This window comes from Cavia porcellus, unplaced genomic scaffold (genome assembly GCF_034190915.1).
Source record: "Cavia porcellus strain 051 isolate PalLab524CR breed Dunkin Hartley unplaced genomic scaffold, mCavPor4.1 scaffold_2, whole genome shotgun sequence".
Lineage (NCBI taxonomy): Eukaryota > Metazoa > Chordata > Mammalia > Rodentia > Caviidae > Cavia > Cavia porcellus.
The window spans coordinates 147,380,398-147,402,499 of NW_026947485.1; the positions used below are offsets into that span (position 1 = coordinate 147,380,398).

Sequence of the window (22,102 nt, forward strand, 5' to 3'; positions counted from 1 at the left end):
TGTTTCTGCTTTCTATAGAACAATTTATGAGTGAAATGCTTTATGAAGTTTTAAAATATATTAAAACAATCACTTATGAGGAAATACACCTTTTATGAATGTAGCATGATTTTTGCTTATTTTGATAGAAATTTTCAGCAAGTTAGTTTTACAGTGAAACACTTTCTATAAAGGTTTATGCAGCAAGAACTGGATTAAGTGTGTTACATATTTAAATCTTTGTACACCACTAGGTACCAGTGTAGCAAACTTCTGAGAATGTTCCTTATAATATTTGTGAAATGGACTATAAGCATAGTTGTGGTTGAAGTAAGGAGAAATTAGAATGTCCTTTAAAGATCAATACTTAGTGTGTCAAGCATTGTAAATTGTACTAGTTTGAAATTGAGTTTCAACGAACATATGATCCATTATAATTTGTCAAGTTGTTTAGATGTTTACTTCAGATTTTCAAGATTTCTAAATTATGGATAAGCTATATGAGGTAGTATTCTCATAGAAATAGTAAAACAATACCCCTTTAATATTTTTCTTCAGTAATTTCACAGAAATCTCATTGAAGTGTACATAGTAATATTTTCCTGTGCTTAAGGCTGTGCTGTAGGAAGATATATCCTATTTTAGATACTTCTTTTGATGGAATGGTGTTATGGGAATAGTAAGACTATCATATTTATCTTTATGTGCAAGTATATTGATATCTGTTTTATTCTTTGATACTATGTTAAATTTGGGCCTTGATCCCCACTCTCCTCTAGATTAGCTTTATGACCCATTGGTATTTGATAAACTCTTCTGTAGAGTTTATTATGATCTCTGTAAGCTGACAACTTTGATGTATAATAAAGTTGCAAAAGCCAGGAATAGAATTACTCATAATGACTACATTTTCTTAAGATTATTATTTTTTCCTAACTCAGTAACTTGGTAGTTGACTGAGTTGTTGATTTTATTGATAATTTTTTACTGTCAGTAAAGCTGGCAAATGTTTTAGAATGGTATATGTTTTATTGATAATGACTTTAAAATATAGTAGGGTTTTAAATGCTGTGATTTTGATTGACTTTAGCAAATACTGATCTGTTTGCTTTTGAATTCTATTAGTTTGCAAAACAAAGCATTTCATTTTGAGTGCTAATGGATCTACAGTTTAAGATTTTAAATAAAGTTTTGGATTTTGCTTAACAATGTATAAGGGCTGGGGATATAGCTCAGTAGCACAAGTGTCTGTTTGATTCCTCTACCAAAAAGAAAAGAAAAAGAAAAAAAGAGAAAAAAATTAAATAGTGTTTTACAAACCTGTGAAGCACCTCCAAATTAGATTGTCTTTTTTGCAAAATACCACCTTGAAATTTCAGTACTTTTATTTCCATAGAAGTCATATCAAATAATTTGACTAGTGGAACAATTAGTGCATTGTATATCTATCATAAACATCCTATAAAAGTATAATTATATACCTGGAATGTGTGTGTGTGTGTGTGTGTGTGTGTGTGTGTGTGTGTATAAAGAGTATTTACCTAAGAATAAGTTGTTTAGTTTTTCTGATATTTCCTAACTATCTAGCATTTGTCAGAAATCACATAATAGCAATAGTAAAAGTACAATATTAAAATAAATTCAAGAAATTACATCTATTAAGTTACTATTGTATATGACTCACTGTCACGTCAGTTTAATTTGTGGATCTCAGTAAAAATTTCTAGAACTGTGTTACTGTGGGTATTTTTCCAGATTAAAATGGTTCAAAAGAATAAATTTTGTCTTAGTAAATTTAAACTTAACTATACAATGAATTTTCAGCTTTTTAAAAATAAAGATTTAGAGTGGTATCAGCAAAGTGTTGTATTTATTAGGTAGCTTTAAAATTATGTCTCTCTACAAAAACATTGAAAAACAAGCCAGAACTATTAGAATAACGTTGTCAGAACTCTGGAAAACAAGTCAGAGGTTTATAGCAACCAAGGAAAAGTTGAACCAAGAAAAGGGTAACTAAAAAATGCCAGGAATGCATTGTGACTTTTTTGCTTGTCTTTGCTGCACCCTTTTCCCAACTTGGCAGTTGATGTGAAGAGAGCAACTTATATTCCTAGTGTGTGACCTAGGTCTCTGGTGCCAAGCTAAACCGTATTTGCAAATTATTGTATTTGGCTTTCTAACACATTTGGAAGCTACCCGAAGAGCTGTGACTAGTACTTATGTATCTGTGTCACCTAATTTAGAACTTTGTCAGGGATAAAAAGCAAATGGGCATTGATTAGAAACATAAGGCAGGTGAAAAATCTTGCAGCTGATTTGTATAAAAATTACAGTGAGACATACAGTAGACTTCCTGAGGCCTGGGAAAAAGCCCGAGTCCTGGATAAATGTTTTTTTGGAGGGTGTGGGGGACACTTTGGTAGTTAAGGCATTTAGAGCACTAGTATGTACAAGAAAATTTAGAAAGCCACATGCATGCCCAAGGTAGGACACATGCTTAGAAAAACATGAGACAGTCCGGGGAAGTAGCTCAGTAGCATAAGCGTGTGCCTAGCAAGTGCAAGGTTGTCATGAGTTCAATTTTGGTTAAAAAAAATAAAAAAAGAAAAACACTAAAAGACTATAAACGTTCATCATTGGGTGTTAAATTCAGTATCAACAGGATCTAAAGACCAAGGCGAAAGCAGAATCAGAATCAGCATTTGACCAAGATACATACCCAGATACTCATCTTTCTTGTGCACAGTAACTAACCGCTGAGGCCATAGATGACTTAGACCCACCACAAAACTAGCTAGAAAGAGTAGGCAAAAGGTTTTGTTTTGTCATAGTCTGTTTTTAAGCTTTTGAATTTAATAGAGATCTCTTTCGAAATACTGACTCTTTGACAAATTGTTCTGAGAAAAATGAGTATCCCTGTTTCTTTCCCTGAATAAAATCAACAAAAAAATTGATCAAAGACCTTAATGGAAAACCTGAAACTTTGAAATTACCAGGTTAAAATATAGGGTAACCATTTCAAGATACAGGTGTAGGAAGTGACTTCCTAAATAGGACTTCAGGGGTTCAACAAAAATAGCAAAAATTGGCAAATGGAATTGCATCAAATTAAAAAACTTCTGTACAACAAAGAAAATAACAGTGAAAAGACAGCCTACATAATAGTAGAAAAGTCTGGTCAGCTACTTTTGTGACAGAGGCTTAATACCCAGAATACTACGAAGAACTCAACAAACTGAACACCAAATGAACAAGCAATCCAGTCAGTAGGTGGCAAATGAACAGAACTTCTTAAAAGAGTTACAATTGGCTAAGAATTATATGAAAAAATTGTTTAACGTCTTTAGCCATCATGGAAATACCAATCATAACAACATTGAAATTCGGTCTCACTTCAGTCAGAATGGCTATCAAAAGTATAAAAAATAATAAAATGCTGGTGAGGATGAAGGAAAACTGTGTCCCTAAATTAGTATGACCACTATGGAAGTCAGGATAGAAATTCTCCAGATCAAAAGTAGAATGACCACATGATCCAACTATACTGTCCCAGTGTTTTTTCTGAAGTAATCAGAATTAGCATTTGACCGAGATGCTTGAATGCCCATCTTAATTGTGCCACTATTTACAGTAGCTCATCAGTGGATAATTAAAGAAAATGTGATATTATATACATAATGGAAGTATGATTTAACAATAAAGAGCAATGTAATGTTGTTTTTAGGGAAATGGATGAAAGTAGAGATTACGTTACGTGAAGTAAGCCAGCCTTAGACAAATATTCTACCTTTACCCCCATGTGTGGAATCAAGAAAATGAAGGAAAAAAATAAATTTGTTGAAAAGATTAAAAAAAAAAACTGTGTCAAACTTTTAACTAGACTGACGTATGGGGTTGGGAGAAGACACATTGCTCAAATTACTAAATCATAAATGAGAGTGGATGTTACTCTTGACTTTGCAGAAATAAAAAGGATTGTATTAAAAAACTGTAACTATACATCAACAAATTGGATAGCCTAAAGTGGACGAATTTCTAGAAATACAAAAACTATAAAAAATGATTCAACAAGCCTGCTGTGGTGATTCATACCTGTAATCCATGCAGTTGGGAGGCTAAGACAAAAAGATTGCTGTGAGTTTGAAGCCAGCCTGGGCTACAAAGTGAGTTTAAGGCCAGGTTGAACTATGTAGAGAGATACTGTCTCTGTCTCTGTCTCTGTCTCTCTCTGTCTCTGTCTCTGTCTCTCTCTCTGTCTCTCTCTCTCTCTCTCTCTGTCTCTCTCTCTCTCTCTCTGTCTCTCTCTCTCTCTGTCTCTCTCTCTCTCTCTCTGTCTCTCTCTCTCTCTCTGTCTCTCTCTCTCTCTCTCTCTCTCTCTCTCTCTCTCTCTGTCTCTCTTTGTTTATCAATACCAGGAATTGAACTCATGACCATGTGCTTGCAAAGCAGGCGCTTATGCCGCTGAGCTAAATCCCCAGCCTGAGAGATGCTGTCTCAAAAAACAAAGATTTAAAAATTGATTCAAGAGTTAGAAAACCTGAAAAAAATCTGAATAGAGTTACAGAGTTATAAAAAGTCAGGACATACAATTAGTTCACTTAAAAAATCCTCACAGGTAAGAAAAGCCAAGCATCAAGTATCTTTATTGATTAGTTTTACCAAACATTTAAAGAGGAATTAACTCTAATCCTTCTCAGATTATTGCAGAAAGTTAAGGCAGCTCTTCCTACTTTCATGAGACCTTTGTTACCTTGATTCTGAAATCGTATGAAGACACTACCAAAAATAAACGAAGGCAACTGTAGACCAATATCTTTAATGATTGTGTAGAACTTGCCTGTAAAGTGCTAACAAAATGAATCTGGCAGCATATTGAAAAGATTACACATCATGATCAAATGCAGCTTATCCCATATGTAGAAGCATGATTCAGTACACAAAACCAGTCACTATAATATGCCGCAATAACAGATTTCAGGAGAAAAACCAACATAAACATCTTAATTGGTAGAGAAGAATTATTTGGAAAAACCAACACCATTTTATGATAAAAGTACCTACAAAACAAGAAATAAAGTGATACTTCCTTAACAGTATTAAAAGCCCCATGTGACAAAACCAGAGTTGATACACTGGTTGAAAATGGCAAACTTTCCCCTTAAGATCAGGAATAAGACAGGAACACTTGCTTTTTTATTTTTATTTTTATTTTTATTTTTTTCTTAAATAAATTTTTATTTTAAGATTAAATGAAAACAAAGCAATAAAGCAAAACAAAGCAATGGAAACAATATAGAATTTTAAAATAAGCTGATAGGAAATTAACAATGATTACTATATTACATATTGTTACTTTCAAAATAGTTGCTCAGATTACATATGGACATACAAAATAGATCAAACAATATAAGCAATCATAGTTTCTTTCCCTGAACTAACAGGACCAATAGCACAGTTATCTTAGCTATCATATATATATTGTTTTCCTTTCCTTCTTTTCTCTTTTTCCCCATCCCAGTTATTTTTTTTCCTTTTGAGCAGTTTTATTCCGTTTCACAATACTGTGGTATGTTTTTGGATCTAACTAAATCTTTCAGTATCTTACATGATGGAGACAATATGATGTCTACACATGAGAGTTTGATAAGAGAAAATATGGTCTCTACTTGCATTCATTTACCTATAAATGTCTCTAGTTTATCTTTCTAGCTGAATAGTACTCCATTGTATAAAAATATCACATCTTTTTTATTCATTTCTCAATTGATGGGCATTTGGGTTATTTCCAAGATTTAGCCATTACAAATTAACACTTGCTTTTTTAGTGCTTCTGTTTTACATGGTGCTAGGAACTCAAACCAGAGTAATCTGACAAGAGGTGTAAAATACTTTAAAAAAGTAAAATAATTTCTATTTCTAGATATCATGCTTTTATGTGTAGAAAACCATAATTCGTAAACTTTTTGAAATAATCTTTTCAGTAGAGTGCCAGACTACAAAAAATTAGTTGTATTTCTGCATACTACATACTTGAATGTAACTCAATTCCATTTATTGTAATACCCTTAATTATAAATTCCCCTTTGAATGCTACTTTTGCTTCATTCTGTACATTCTGACATATTGTACTTTCATTTTAGTTAAAAATATTTTTAGAATTTCTCTTTAAGGAGGGTGGTGGTACATGCCTGTGATCCTAGCATTTGAGAGGCTGAGGCAAGAGGATCATTACAATTTGAAACCAGCATGGGCTACAAAGTGAGCTCAAGGTTGGCCTGAATGCCTGAACTGCATAATGAGACTTTCAAAAGACAAAAAGACAAAAAAAAAAAAAAAAAAAAAAAAAAAAAAAAAGGTTGCTTTTGAGATTTCTTTGACATATTTAGGAATATGTTGTTTAATCTCTTAAGTATTTTGGGACTTTCTGGTGATCTGTTACTGATTTCCAGTTTAATTCCACTACTGTCTGAAAGCAGATGCGGCAATTTCTGTTTTTTTAAATTTGTTAAGTGTGTTTTATGTCCTAAGATATAGTCTGAGTGTTCCATGTGAGCTTGAGAAAGATGTATATTCTGATGTTGTTGAATGAAGTAATCTGTAGATGTTCATTATGGCTAGTTCATTGTTAGTGGTGTTGGAATTGAATTACATTTTTATTCTTTTTTGCCTTCTGAATCTGTTCATTTCTAATAAGATGTCAGAGTTTCCAACAATAAAAATAGATTTATCTATTTTTCTCCTACAGTTTAGTCAGTTTTGCTTCACATATGTTTCACATACTTTGTTTTTAGGTGCATACATGTTAAGAGTTACTATGTCTTCTTGAACTGTGGTCCTTATTTGTATGTTTACCCTTGATAACTTTTCTTTCCTATCTGAAATTATAATTTTTTAAAGTTAGCAATTATAATTTTTATATTTTTGGAGATTGCTTTTAAGAATTTTTTTCTTAATTTATAGTATTACTGGGAAATTTTTATGCCTGATTAATCATTTTGGAAGTAATTTTAATTTAAAAATTTTATTTGCTGCCTAATTTTAAAAGACATAGTCCTAATTTTTAAAGATAGTTTAAAAAAAACCTTACTTTACAGCAGTTTTAAATTCATAGGGAAATTGAGAGAGGCACAGATTCCAATGTACTCCCCGTTCCCACACGTACATGGTTTCCCTCATCAGCATCTCCCATCAGTGTAACTTATTTATTGTAGCTCATATACTTGCATCAAACAGCATTATTCCCTAAGTCCATAGTTTATCTGTGGCTTCTGTATGTCTTGTGGGTTTCAACCAATATACAATTACATGTATGTACCATTATAGTATCATGCAGAGTATATTTACTGCCTTAAAGTCCTTGGTTCTATGCCTATTCTTTTGTACTCCTCTCTAACCTCTGGCAATCACTTATCTTTAAATTTGTTTTGTAGTTTTAACTTTTCCAGAATAACTCTGATTCTAATTGGAATCATAGAATATGTAGTCTTTTCAGATTGGATTCTTTCACTTAGTAATATGCATTTATAATTGTTGTAATACGCATTTATGATTGCTGGATCATATAGTGAGAGGTCTTACCTTTTATGGTGGATTCATCTAACTATCCTGTGGTTCCTCTGTGTCTTTTCATAGTATATATATATATATATAATATATATATATATATATATATACACACATATATATATGTATATGTATATATATGGCACTGGATAATATCCCATTATATGTGTGTACCATAGTTTAGTTATCCTTTCAATTTCTGAAGGACATTTTGGTTGCTTCCAAGTTTTGGCAATTATGAATAAAGTTGCTATAAGCTTCTGTACATGGGATTTTGTGTGGATATAAGTTTTCAGCTTTACAGAAATACCAAGGAATATGATTGCTGGATCATATAGTGAGAGTTCTTACCTTTTATGGTGAATTCATCTAACTATTTTGTGGTTCTTTAATTTTTGCCTCACATACTTTGAATCTTGTTTATTTTCTGAGACAAGGTTCTGACATGTTGTGTAGACTGGGCTTTAACTTGCTGTGTAGCCCAGGCTGGCTTTGAATTTGTAGTCATAGTGATCCTTTGCCTCAACTTCCCAAATGCGGGAATTATAGGCATGAACCATTGCATCTGGCATGTATTTTGATTATTTAGTGTACATACACTAAAAATTGCCATGTCTTTTTGGAGTGTAATGTAATGTTCTTTTTTTTTTTTTTATCTTTGCAGACTTTCTGAAATTACTGTAGCTTCTCTTGGTATTTTAGGTAGTGTAAGGGATTGAACCCAGGGTCTTATATGTTAGGTAAGTGCTGTCATTGAGCTACATCCCTAATAGCCACCTCGCCTATCCAGGGTTGGGTCGGGTCGAGTGGGTCTTGTCATTTCATTTTCTTTCCTTTTTTTTCTTTTCTTTCTTTGAGACAGAGTATTGCTAAGTAGTAAAATTGCCCAGGGTGTGCTCCATATTTCAGTCCTCCTGCCTCAGCCTACCAGAGCTCTGGGATTACAGGTGTGTGCCCTGTGCGCAGTGCAGGGATATTTTTCACAGGGGTTGTTTGCAGCCATCTGAATATTTTTCAGAGGGTTGTAAACAAGTGAGAGATTTGAAAGGTATCAGCAAAATTGAGAATACATTGAGTATAATTATTGACTTTATGTGCCTGCATAATCTGGAGTTTAGATTATGTAGACGATAATGTAATGTATTTTTTCCAGTGATATCTAAAATGAAACAATTAGTTTCTGTAGTGATATTAAATGACATTTATATTCAGTAGTAGTGAGTAATAATTACTTGTCTTCTGAGGCATCTTCATTATTAGCTTTACCATGTTATACTGATCATTTCTGCAACTGTCATGCACGTGGTCCTATTTATATATGATTAGCAATGTGTTTTGCCTCTGAAAAGTAATTTCCTTATCGATAAAGCCAACAAAACTAAATATCGATGTCAGCATATCTTGTAATTAGTTTATCTTTTTTTTGTCTATAACAGTGTGATTTATAGGTCTTAACATGAGGTTCTACCAAGTTGTGCACACAGTGATGTCTGAGACTCAGCCGAAAAGCTTAGTTACATCTTATATGTTAATTCTGTTTTATTTCTCAGTGTTTATTCCTGAAATACTGGGTGCTGAGTTCTCGAGATCTGTGTTTTTCTGCCCAAGATGTGGTAAAATTGATAAATGAGAGAAATAGTGATAGAGAAAAAAACACAAACCTTATTATTCAGAAACTCTAAGATGGAGAATGTTGCTTACAAAATGGAGCTGAATGAGGTTGTTAACTTGACTCTGAAATTTGACCACATGACTTAGTCATTGACTAGACCAGACCAGCAGGATGGCCCCTATTAAAGAAGTGAGGATTACTTATTTGGTCTGGGCAACTTGTTCTTAAAGAGAGGTGTGGAGATGAATGAACATGTTTCCTTTATTAAATAAAAATTAGTGTTAAGACTAGGAATTAGATTAACAGGACTTCCTCCAGATGGAGAAAGTAGTTTTGTCATGTTTATTTGTATTTTTATAAATAGTCTACTTTGGCTACATAGATGATATCTAGCCATGGAAGAATTTAGTGAATTTATCCTTCTCTGTCTCTTTATCCTCTAATTCCGTCATAATTTTAATTTTGTTAAGTATAGTATTTTGTATTCACATTTCAAAATCATTTGCCCATTATTTTTTCAATCTACAAAATTCTGTTTTATTGGAATGAATAATTTTTTTCTTCTTTAGCTGGCTTGTATTCCCTTAACACGGATTTCTAAGATTTCCTAGTCTGGGCTTCCTTTTTTTTTTTTTTTTTTTTTTTTTTTTTTTTTGAGACAGGATCTCATTAAGCAGTTCATACTGTCGTTGAGCTCATTTTGCAGCCCAGGCTTGGTCTTGAATTTACAACAATCCTCCTGTCTTAGCCTCCTGAGTGCTGGGATTACAGGCATATGCCACCACGCCTGGCACTAGTCTGGACTTCTTGCATGTAAATGTTGTTGCATTTCATAAGTCATCTTAATATTTTACCTCCAACATTAACCTGAGTTGTTCTTTATTTTGATGTTAAGGTAGATCTCATTACCCAGAGGTCTTGTCCTCTTTCTTTTGGTATATTCTTACGTTTTGTAGAGCGCAGTTTCTAATTACATCTTAATAAATGTGTATGGGAAATAAATATTCTGAGAACTTCTGTACCTGTAAATATCTTGAATTATACCAGCACAGTTAATTCATGGTCTAAATCAAGTGCCTATCTTTATATTAGAAATAGTTTTCTTTTTGAATTTGATGGCATTGCTTTATTGCTTTTACTGTTGGTAAGATGTTTGGAGCATTTTAAAGTCGAAATCCTTTTCATGAAATCTGTCATTCTCTGGAAGTTCATGGAATCTTGTTGATAGCTAGGATAACAGAGTCTTATGATAATTTGCATTGCCATAAGTCTATCATTTGTGATAGATATTTGGATGACTCTTTCAGTTTGGAAGTTCATATCCTTTCGTCCTTGAAAATTGAATACAATTATTTATTTGGACTACTCTATTTTCACTATTATAGACTTTTGTGTAATCCCCACATTTTCACCAGTATGCTTCTGTTCCCAGCTATGTGTGATGTACACCAGTCCGAAATTCCCCAGGAGCTCCAGTCTTTGACCATTATGTGATGTGTGCAAGGTCAGGCTTTGCAGTAATGGGGAGGTAATTGGAGGGTTTAACTGCTACTTAAGCTGATTTTCAAGAGTTGTAGTGGTTTTATTCCCAGGGTCAACCTTGTAGCCAGACATATGTGAACCTGTTGTCTGTAGCATACTTACTGTTCTGATTTTGCCAATATTGGTTTTGGATTCAGCTTTTTGAGATCTAAGTCATGTACATTAGTTCTGGAAATATATGTACCACTTGTAATGAATTAAGATCGGGTAGATGGTTTAATGAGTGTGATGAATACTAATAAGGAAAAATGATATTGCTGGATATTTTCAGACAGTGAAATATGAAATTATATTTGCTTTGTTTAGGGTCATAAATGTAGCTAACCTACTGTGATGTTTTGTTCATATTATGTGAAAGGCTAAAGTTGGTAGGAGAGAATGTGAAGATAAATTCAAATTCTTTATCAACTCTCCTGGGAACTTGAGCGCTGTCCATGGACCCAGGTTAGATCTATGAATTGAGTAGGACATAGCGGTATGTGAAACCACAATCATAGTTTTCTATGTTTACTCATTTTAAAAAAGCTGTCAGGACTGGGGATGTATTCAGTGGTGCAGTTTTGCTTAGTGTACACAAGGCTTTGGGTGACTCAAGTCCCAGCACTGAAGGAAAAATCGTCAAGAGAACTCTTTACACGCATGACCCTGCTTAGCATTTTCACCCATTCAACAAATATTTATTAAATATTAGATAAGTGTAAGATACCACAGATATATTATTTAATAAAACAGAAAAATTCCTGTCTTCATGGAATTTATATTTCTAAAGGAATATTTATTGATTATAGTATAGCCTGCATTAGAATAGCCTACTTTGTATTTATTATTCTCACTATAAAAGTAAATGAGTTTACATATCCTACTATCATCACTTTATTTGAAATAGAACTTGAAACATTTTCATTATAAAATTATTTGTTTAAAAAATTAGAGATTGATAGAAAGGCAAAAATAGCCTGCATATTCACTCATCAGGAATAACTACTGTTAACACTTGGTTGGTAAACCTGGCAGTCTCTTTTCTCATATGTGAATGTAAATTTAAATATACATTTCTTTATAAAATTGGATTACAATTTAAAAATTTAATTACTTTTTTATTTTTCTCAATTTTTATTTGAATTTTAGTGTAGTATAATGTTGAATTTTTTGAATACCCTATAATTTACACCTTTAGTTTGTTCCTACCATTGTCTTTCTCCACTATTAAGACTCTAAGAGAAATAAAATGTGAATTTGAATGATAAGGAATCTTAAGTACTTGATGGACATCCTATGAAGTTATTGAAACATGTAAGTTAAAAGATGAATACTGTACTGTTTTCAGTTATAGATCATTTATTCTATCTCCTTTTAAAAGTAATTTATAAGTAAGTATCTCTAGTATGATTTTCAAATAATGCTTAAAATCCTCGTATGGTATATGTTTTTGTTACTTTCTGAGCTTTCAGCCAAATCCCTTTGTTTACAGCTGGGATCAAAATGCAGAGAACTCAAAGATACTCATTTTGACCAGTGTTACAAGATCTCAGATGAAGGCATGATCATCATAGCTAAGGGCTGTCTGAAACTACAAAGAATATACATGCAAGAAAACAAATTGGTAAGTACCTGTTTTCATCTTCGTGCTGTTCATTTAATTTCTGACCTTTGAATTCTTTAAACTTCAGTTGTACATTTTCTAATGCATTTTGTTTTGGTAGTTGAGAGACAAATACTACTTACTGAAAACATGAATATCCTCTCAAAACAATGATTTAATAAATTAATTCTAAATACATGCTTGTATGTGGTACTTGATTTTAAAGTCCTTAAACATATGCTAACGTGTCTTTTGTAAATTATGAATTATTTAGGCAAGTTGGAAAATACAAAATTGGCTTGCCAAATACATCTGTAGTTACAATTTTTTTCTGATTCCTCTCAGAATTACAATTATTTTAGTTAAGATTTAATATAAAGTTAGGAGTATACATTTGTGAAATAGAGCTTTTTACTTAGTATGATAGAAATGGGATTCAATAAGTTGGGACAGATTGTCTTGATAATTACCTAGATTTTATTGTTAAGCAAATACACTTGTAATTCAGATACTTGTGTTTAATATTCTTAAAAATATTCTGTTTTCTTTTATTGAGATATAAGACTCATATAAGGCTCACCTTTTAAAGTATATGACTCATTAAGTTGTACAGTTGTCACCAGTAACTAATTCTGGGACATTTTCATTATCCTAGAAAAAAATTTGTCTAGTAATCATCATTCTGCTTTCTCCTTCTTCCTAGTACCTGGCAGCTGCTCCTTTCTGTTTCTGTGAATTAGCCTCTTCCAGACATTTCCTAAAAATGGAATGATTTAATATGTGGTACTTGATGTCGGTTTCTTTCTTTACATGATATTTTTGAGGTTTATTGAGATCATAACCTGTATCAGTTTCATTCCTTTTGTGGCTAAATAATATTCAGAGTCACTTGATTTTCATTAGAAAGTATATCATAGAAATTATCAGGAAAAACTGTCATAAGGGTGGCTTGAGTAGGAATTCTCAATATTGAAAAATAGTGTAATTAAAATGTTGCCAGGCTGGTCCTAAGTGTGTAGCATATTTATAAAGAAAATTTAAATGCATCTCAAAAATATAGAGATATTTTTGTTGCCCTTTTGAGTTACTATATATCACTTGATAGTATTTAATAAATGTATTGAATATATAAATTTAAGTTGGGAAAGGTTCTTTGATGTACCAGTACTTCTAGTGAGATAATACCTATTTAAAAAAGGATTTTAGAGAAATTAAAACATTATGATTAAAAGTAAATGATTTTTAAAACTAGAATTTTTTAAAACCAGAAGTAGAATGCTTTTACCCTGAACATTGGTAATGAAGTTACTTCATACACATTTTTACATTTAATCTATATGTGCTCACTTGAGGTTGTATGATTGTGTTAGGTCTTTTGGGTCAGAGATGCTGAATTTTTGACTCCTGGTATCTACTCACTGTATTGTAATCCTAGAAAAATTGCTTAACATCTTTAAACCACATCCATAAATGGAGAGGTTATTGACATTTATCTTTTTGTTCAAATCACATAGTATAAATTCTGTTTTATTAGCACTACTAAAAACCTAATAGTTTTTATGATATTACAACTAAATTTGTTAAACTGTTGGTTTCTACTTTGCACAAAAGGTAAATTAAAGGATAGTAACCCACAACTTAACTTTTTCTATTCCTTTAAAATATTTCATTTTGTCTAGTCTTTGTTTTCTTGTATAAACATGGAAAAATATTTCTTTATTGGTAAACAGTTTTTTAAGTGGTGATTCCTAAAGGAAGCAACTGTTTGAAGGTTTTCTGTCACTTTCACTTTAGTTTTTATCTAATATAATACATTAAAAAGATGTTACTTGCTTAAGTATTAAAGGGATTGGTTCAGAATTTAGTGTAATTCTTTCAACATTTTAATTTCCTTGTGAATTTGAGGCAATTTTTAAAAAATCTTAAATATCAATTCAAAAATTTTTTAAAATTTTATTTAAAAGGAAAAAGAGAAAAAACAAAACAAACAAATTGGTGTAAGGGTACAAGTAATACAGAACTACAAAAAACACAGTAAGAAATCACCAATTAATAGATTACATATTATCATCTTAGAGATAGTTGCTCAAGTCACAGTATCAAAGTGACCGGCGCAGCCCCCCAATGAGACAGAGGATGCTCTTGTTGGTAACAGGAACTGCCGCTTTATTGACGCGGGCTCTGGCTTACATATTCGGCCGTGACCAATCACAGGCTGCCACGAGGAGGCAGGGTTGGGATGGGACATGGTGCATTGCGGAAGCTGACGTGGTCCTTTGTTCCGGGTGGGGTATGGTATGTTGTGCGCCTGCACCCAACATCTCCCCCTTTCTTTATAACTGACGCAGGGTCTCCAGGGGTCGGTGCCCCTCATGAGGTGTCATGCTGCAGTCATGACAGTGCCTCACTACTCGTTGGTGCTCTTTTGGAGGGGGCGGGAGTATTGTTTTATGAGCCCAACCCGCATGCTCATCGACTTGGAGACTGGGGTGTCTCCTGGCCAAGGACGACACCCCCTGCGATGCTTTGCTCCACACCTGCGTCACAGCATGGCGAGCCATGCTGCTGGGCTTTGACCGAATTCCACGGCCAGCAATGCTTGTTAGATAATTACTTTGTCCCTATTCCTTTGTCTGCGAATCTGACAGAGCAGAAGTAGACTGCCGAATGCGGCAAGTGTAGCCATGGTAGCCAGAGCCCCTATTCCTGCCCATTCCTTTATGAAAGAGAAAGCTTTATGGATCCAATTGGAGAGTTGGCCCAAGTTTATGGCAGTATATTGCGCACGAGTTGGATCACAGGAAACTCGTCTGGGTCTGCCATAACTGGAATCGGTACGAACTGGGGTACCTGCATAACGACAGCGGAAAGTGTACTGTTATCCCAACATTGTGACACATAACAGGTTGCGGTGGAGCAATTTAGAAAAATCATATTTGTGGTGGCTTCAAACAACAGAAAAAGGTAGGGAGCTTGCAGGCAGACTGGGGTTTTTGTGATATTGAAGACCTTTTGAGACTTGTAGGTGGAGGGTGTAAAGGAATCGTAGCTCCTCACCCCTGAAACATTGCTATGCAAAACACGGACTGGGGTCTTTATAGTCTGGCCTAATTGGAAAAGGGCTGATATATCTCCTGCTGCTCCGGCTCGATTAGTGAGCTTCCAGTTATATCAAAAGCTGAGCGGCACTCCGCAGCGGAGTGGTTCCCCTTTTACATCTAGGGCACTTTCAGTTCTCAGGGGGAGGAGGGTTTTCTCTTCCAGGTCCCCAGATCGGGCAGTCTCTTTTTATGTGTCCCTGCCTACCACATTTGAAACAGCCCTTCTTCAGGCGGGTGCCATTTTGTGGCGCCGCTCTGCCTCCCTGATTTTCTCTGGTTAGCTTCATCAACATGGCCGCCAGTCCTGAGTTGGTTAATGGTCCCCCGATCTCCCGAAAGAGTTTCACATTTGCTTTCGTTTTATTTCCAGTCCCTTTTCTCTCAGTAAGTCGCGCAAAGCAAGTAACAGCGGCTGACTGGCAGTGTTACCCATCTTAAGATAGATTTCTCTTTAGGGGACAGCTTAATCCCCGCTCCCCTTTACGGCGCCCCCGTAGTCTGCCTTTTTTCGGCTCTCGGAACTCTCTTTATGAGTTCCTCAATCCCTTGTGACACGTCCGCCCAAGGTTGCCCGATAGCCACCGCTATCTGGCGCTGTAGCCCCCACTACCCGCTGTGTAGCCCCCGCTATCAGCATTTGGCAGTTTTACCTGTTAACATCTCTGTTCCATCGGAGAGAGAGAGGGGTTCCCCGTACGGGCCACCAGTTGACCAGCGCAGCCCCCCAATGAGACAGAGGACGCTCTTGTTGGTAACAGGAACTGCCACTTTATTGACGTGGGCTCTGGCTTATATATTCGGCCGTGACCAATCACAGGCTCCCACGAGGAGGGAGGGTTGGGATGGGACATGGTGCATTGCGGAAGCTGACGTGGTCCTTTGTTCCCGGTGGGATATGGTATGTTGTGCGCCTGCGCCCAACATCAAAGCATACAAAGTGTACATTCAAACAGTGAGACTGCAAGCAGTTGTGTTCAATGATCCAACCGAAAAGATTAATATGGTCAGCTATTTAACACCCCTAAACACACTTGCTGTTGTATCTTTTAGAGCACTTTTTTTCCTTCTCTTTTATACAACAAAATTTACACATTTTGGGTTTTATTACTCCTTAGTTCTTATTACTTTTTTGGAGGGGAGAGAATAAAGTCAAATATGGCAAAACAAAGCTGTCAGTCAAAACCAAGGATAGACATAGCACATGATGTAAAAACAGAGTACAAGGTTATCATAATGTCTCTTGTTTCCTTAAAAAGAATTCTCTATCTCATTAGATATTATAAAGTTGAACAAAACAGTAGAGAACAAGACCAATAAAACTTAGGCATTGTAAACATTACAGGACTTCCAAAGGAGACAATAGTCAAACCAGAATGGGCATCTTAGTGAATCTTATTGCCTTCAAAGTAGTTGCCTGTACCCTCAAACTTGATATTATCATACAGAATGGAACAGAGTCTAATCAGTAAAAACAAGATAGTGGGAGTATTATAGGACTTCAAAACAAGTTAATAGGAAATCAAAAAAAGTTACTATTTTATATATCCTGCTAATTTTTAAAAATTTTCCCCTTAATTAAAAAAAACATAAAAAATAACTAAATAATTTTTTTAATGAATAAGGGAGAGATTGAGATAAAAGAGGACATAACAATATAACAATACAGGTGAAAGCATGACTGTTGCAGCAACCTAGTGCTTCAGCACCAAATAACCCGACTTACTAGTAGTTACCATAGTGTCTTTTTCCTTGAAATATTTGAATAAAACTTCATATACTATAGCTTCAAATATGTCCATATCAACAAGCCCAGAATAAAGTCTTTCCAATTGATAAGTGAAAACTTTATAAGGCTTCAAGGCCACATAATGGGGAATCATGATTACCACATATTTTTATATATTTGAATCATTACTTACATTAGGGAAACTATTCGGTATTGCGAGATTGATTTATTTCACTTATGAGTATGGTCTCAAGCTGCGCCCATTTATTGATAAATATCTCAATGTGATCCTTCTTTATAGCTGAGTAATACTCCATTGTACAGAAATACCACAACTTTTTTATCCATTCCTCAGTTTATGGACACATGGGTTGTTTCCAAGATCTGGCGATTACAAATTGTGCTGCTATAAACATAGGTGCACATATATCACTGTGGTGTGATGCTTTCACTTCTTCTGGGAATATGCCTAGAAGTGGAATAGCTAGAATAAATGGGACTTCCAATCCCAGCTTTTTGAGAAATCTCCAGACTGACCTCCACAAAGGCTGCACCAGTGTACACTCCCACCAACAGTATAGGAGAGTTCCTTTTTCCCCACAGCCTCTCCAGCATTTGTTGTTGTTGGTTTTCTTGATCCTGGCCATTCTTTCAGGAGTGAGATGGTATCTCAGTGTGGTTTGAATTTGCATTTCTCTAATGACCAATGATGATGAACATTTTTTCATGTGTTTATTTGCCATTTGTATTTCTTCATCTGAGAAGTGCATATTCTTCTCAGATGCCCATTTTTGGATTGGATCTTTCAATTTTGAGGGTCTGAGTTTTTTTTTAATTCTTTATCTGTTTTAGACAAGAGTCCCTTGTCTGCGAGAGAGTTCACCAAAATCTTTCCCAGTTTGTGGTTTTGTTTTGACTATGCTGGAGATTTGTTTCGACATGCAGTAACTTTTTAATAAGAAGTGGTCCCAGTTACTGATTCTGGGAAGTATTTCCCATGTGGTTTGAGCCCTGTTCATGAATTCTCTACCTACTCCTATGTCTTCAAGGTTTCTACCCAATTTGTCTTCCAATAGATTCCGTGTTTGTTTTAATATTCAGATCTTTGACCCATTTAGATTTTAATTTGGTACATGGTGATAGACATAGGTCTAGCTTTAGTTTTTGGCAAATGGAGAGCCAGTTTTTCCAGCACCATTTATTAAAGAGACTCATTCTTCCAGTGAACCTGCTTGGCTCCTTTATCAAAGATAAGGTGGTTGAGTGTGTTTGTAGTTGTGGTTGTATCTTCTAATCTGTTCCATTGATCTTCAGCTCTGTTTTGATTCCAATACCATGTTGCTTTGTAGTATAACTAAGTCAGGGATTGTAATGCCTCCTGCCTTGCCTTTGCTGCTTAGAATTGCGTTTGCTATTTTAGGTCTCTTCTGGTTCCAGATGAATTTTAGGAGTGATTTCTCTAGATCTATAAGATATGTTGATGATATTTTTATTGGGATTGCATTGAATCTGTATAACAGTTTTGGGAGAATGGCCATTTTCACAATGTTTGTTCTTCCTGTCCATGAGCAAGGGATGTTTTTCCATTTTCTGAGATCATCTTCAATTTCTTTTTTCTTCTTTCGTAAGAGTAATTCCTAAATATTTCATTTTTTTTGCTTGCTAATGTGAAGAGTGTGGTTTTTCTTATTTCCCTCTATGTGATTTTCTTGTTAGTGTATAGGAATGCTATTGATTTCTGAGTATTGATTTTGTATCCAACTACATTACTAAATTTATTTATTTTCTGTAAGAGTCTTTCAATGGAGTTTAGGGGTCTTCTATGTAGAGTATCATGTCATCTGCAAACAATGATAATGTAACTTCTTCTTTTCCTATCTTTACCCCTTTTATTTCTCTCTCTTGCTTAATTGCCCTGGCTAGTACTTCCAGTACTATATTAAAAAGGAGTGATGATAAAGGACATCCTTGTCTTGTGCCTGATTTTAAAGTAAAGGCTTTCAGTTTTTGGCCATTTAGTATGATGCTGGCTGTTGGTTTGTCATAAATGGCCTTTATGATATTGAGATCATCTATTCCACTTTTCTGTAAAGTTCTTATCACGAATAAATGTTGGACCTTATCGAAGGCTTTTTCTGCATCTATAGAAATGATCATGTGATTCTTACTTTTTGCTTTATTGATATGGTGGATTACATTTATTGATTTGCATATGTTGAACCATCCTTGCATTCCTGGGATGAATCCCACTTGTGCATGATGTACAATCTTCTTGATGATTTGCTGCATCCTATTTGCCAATATTTTATTGAGGATTTTTGCATCTGTGTTCATTAGGGAGATCGGTCTATAGTTCTCTTTTTTAGTTGGGTCTTTCTCAGGTTTTGGTACTAGAGTAATATTTGCTTCCAGGAATGACTTAGGAAGGATTGCTTCCCTTTCAATTTCATTGACTAGTTTGAGGAGTGTTGGCATTAGGTCTTCTTTGTATTTCTTGTAGAATTCTGCAGTGAATCCATCTGGGCCTGGGCTCTTCTTTGTAGGTAAGGACTTAATTACATTTTCAATTTCATTAACAGAAATTGGGTTATTCAACTGTTTTACATCCTCTTGATCTAGCTTTGGTACTTCATATGTTTCTAAGAATCTCTATTTCTTCTGTGTTATCAAACCTTTGAGAGTAGAGTTTTTCGAAATAGGTGTTGATGATCTTCTGTATTTCTATTGGGTCTGTAGTGATTTCACCTTTTTCATTTCTTATTGCATGAATTTGAGCTTTTTCTTCCCTTTTTAAAATAAGGTTGGCTAGGGGCTTATCGATTTTATTTATTCTTTCAAAGAACCAACTCTTTGATTCATTGATTCTTTGGATTGTTTTCTTAGTCTCAATTGCATTGATTTCTGCTCTGAATTTTTATAATTTCCTCCCTTCTTTTGGCTTTGGGCTTGACTTGCCCTTCTTTTTCTAGCTGTTTGAGGTGTAGCATCAAGTTATTTATTTGTATTCGTTCTGATTTCCTGATGTGGGAACTCAGTGCAATAAATTTTCCTCTCAGGACGGCTTTCATTGCATCCCACAAATTCCCGTAAGTTGTATCTGCATTTTCATTTTCTTTTAGGTATTGTTTAATTTCCTCTTTAATTTCTTTTGTGACCCACTGATTACTCAAGAGTGTGTTATTCAGTTTCCAATTGTTTGCGGGATTTTTGCAGTATCTTTTATCATTAATTTCTAATTTCAGAGCGCTATGATCCGATAACATGCAAGGGATGATTTCAATTCTTTTCCATTTGTTTAAATGTGTTCTGTGAGCTAATATATGGTCTGGTTTAGAGAAGGATCCACGTACTGCTGAGAGGAATGTGTATTCTGATGTTGTTGGGTGGAACGTTCTGTATGTGTCTATCAAATCCATTTGTTTGCAGGTGTGATTCAGTTCTGTTATTTCTTTGCTCATTTTCTATCCGGTTGATCTGTCCCTTGGTGTCAATGGCATATTAAGGTCTCCTGTTACAATTGTGTTACTGATAATTTGAGTTTTCATTTCTGTTAATGGTTGTTTTATATAACTGGGTGCTCTGGAGTTTGGTGCATATATATTTAAGATAGTTATGTCTTCCTCTTGGAGTTTTCCCCTTACGAGTATGTAGTGACCTTCTTTGTCCTTTATGGTCATTGTTGGTTTAAAGTTCACGTTGTCTGCAAACAGAATGGCTACTCCTGCTGTTTTTTTGGATTCCTGCTCCATGAAGTAATGTTTTCCATCCTTTGACTTTCAGTCTGTGAGTATCCTTCTGGGTTAGATGGGTTTCCTGTAAACAGCATATGGTTGGATTTTGTTTCTTGATCCATTCTGCTAGTCTGTTTCTTTTGATTGGTGCATTGAGACCATTTACATTAATGGTTATTACTGTTAAATGCTGTTTGATTGTTGACATGTTATCTCTCTGCTGTTGCATCTTTATCTTTCTCTTCTGTTTAATTATCTGCTTTGCTTAGTGGTTTTTTCCTTTGTGTATCTAAACTGTCTTTCAATATTTTTTGCAGGGTTGGTTTGGTGTTCGTGAAGTTCTTCAGCTATTCTTTGTCATGGAAGTATTGTATTTCACCATCAATTTTGAATGATAGTTTTGCAGGATACATCAGTCTAGGTTGGAAATCATTTTGCTTTAGGATCTGGAATACTTCACTCCATGCTCTTCTTGACTTTATTTTTTGTGCTGAGAAGTCTGCTGTGATTCTGATAGGTTTTCCTTTATAAGTGATCTGTCTTTTCTCTCTGACAGCTTTTAATAATGTATTCTTGTGTTGGGTTTCTGGGATGGTGATTAGTATATGTCTGGGTGTAGTTTTGTTTTGGTTATGACTATTTGCAGTTCTGTATGCTTCACTGATCCTGATGTTGGTTTCTGTTCTCATGCTTGGGAAATTTTCAGCTATTACTTCTCTAAATATCCTCTTGACATCCTTTATGTTGTCTCTTTCTTTTTCATTAATCCCTATCATTCTTATGTTATTTTTCTTTGCATCATCTTGCAGTTGTTGAATTGTTGTTTCCTGATTCCTTGTTATTTTTAAAAGATCTTTCCTTTCCTGTTCACTAGCTGCAATCCTGTCTTCAAGGTCTGAAATTCTATCTTCACTTTCATTAAGGCGGTTTTTACAACTTTCAGTGGAGTTTTTTATTTCCTGTATATCTCTGTGCATCTGCATTATGTATTCTGTTTGTTTCTTATATTGCTCGTCTAGGGATTCTATCTTTTTGTTTAGTTCCTTCCATTTTTTATCTGTGTTTTCTTTAGATATATACAGAATCTCTTTCATTTGTTTTATCATTTCTTCTTTTACCTGGGAGATTATTTCGAGTTTGAATTTCTTTAAAGCTTCCTGGAGTTGCTTGTTAATTTCAGTAGCTATTGTGTCCGATATTTGAGTTGAATGGCATATATTTTCTTCTATATACATTGCCCCTAGGGTTTCTTGAGATGGGCTGGAG

At 34.6% G+C, this 22,102-nt stretch overlaps 1 pseudogene; it reads left to right on the forward strand.

Moving 5' to 3' along the window:
* Nucleotides 1–22,102, forward strand: part of LOC134475308 (F-box/LRR-repeat protein 17-like) — an 84,902-nt pseudogene that overhangs the window by 17,295 nt on the left and 45,505 nt on the right.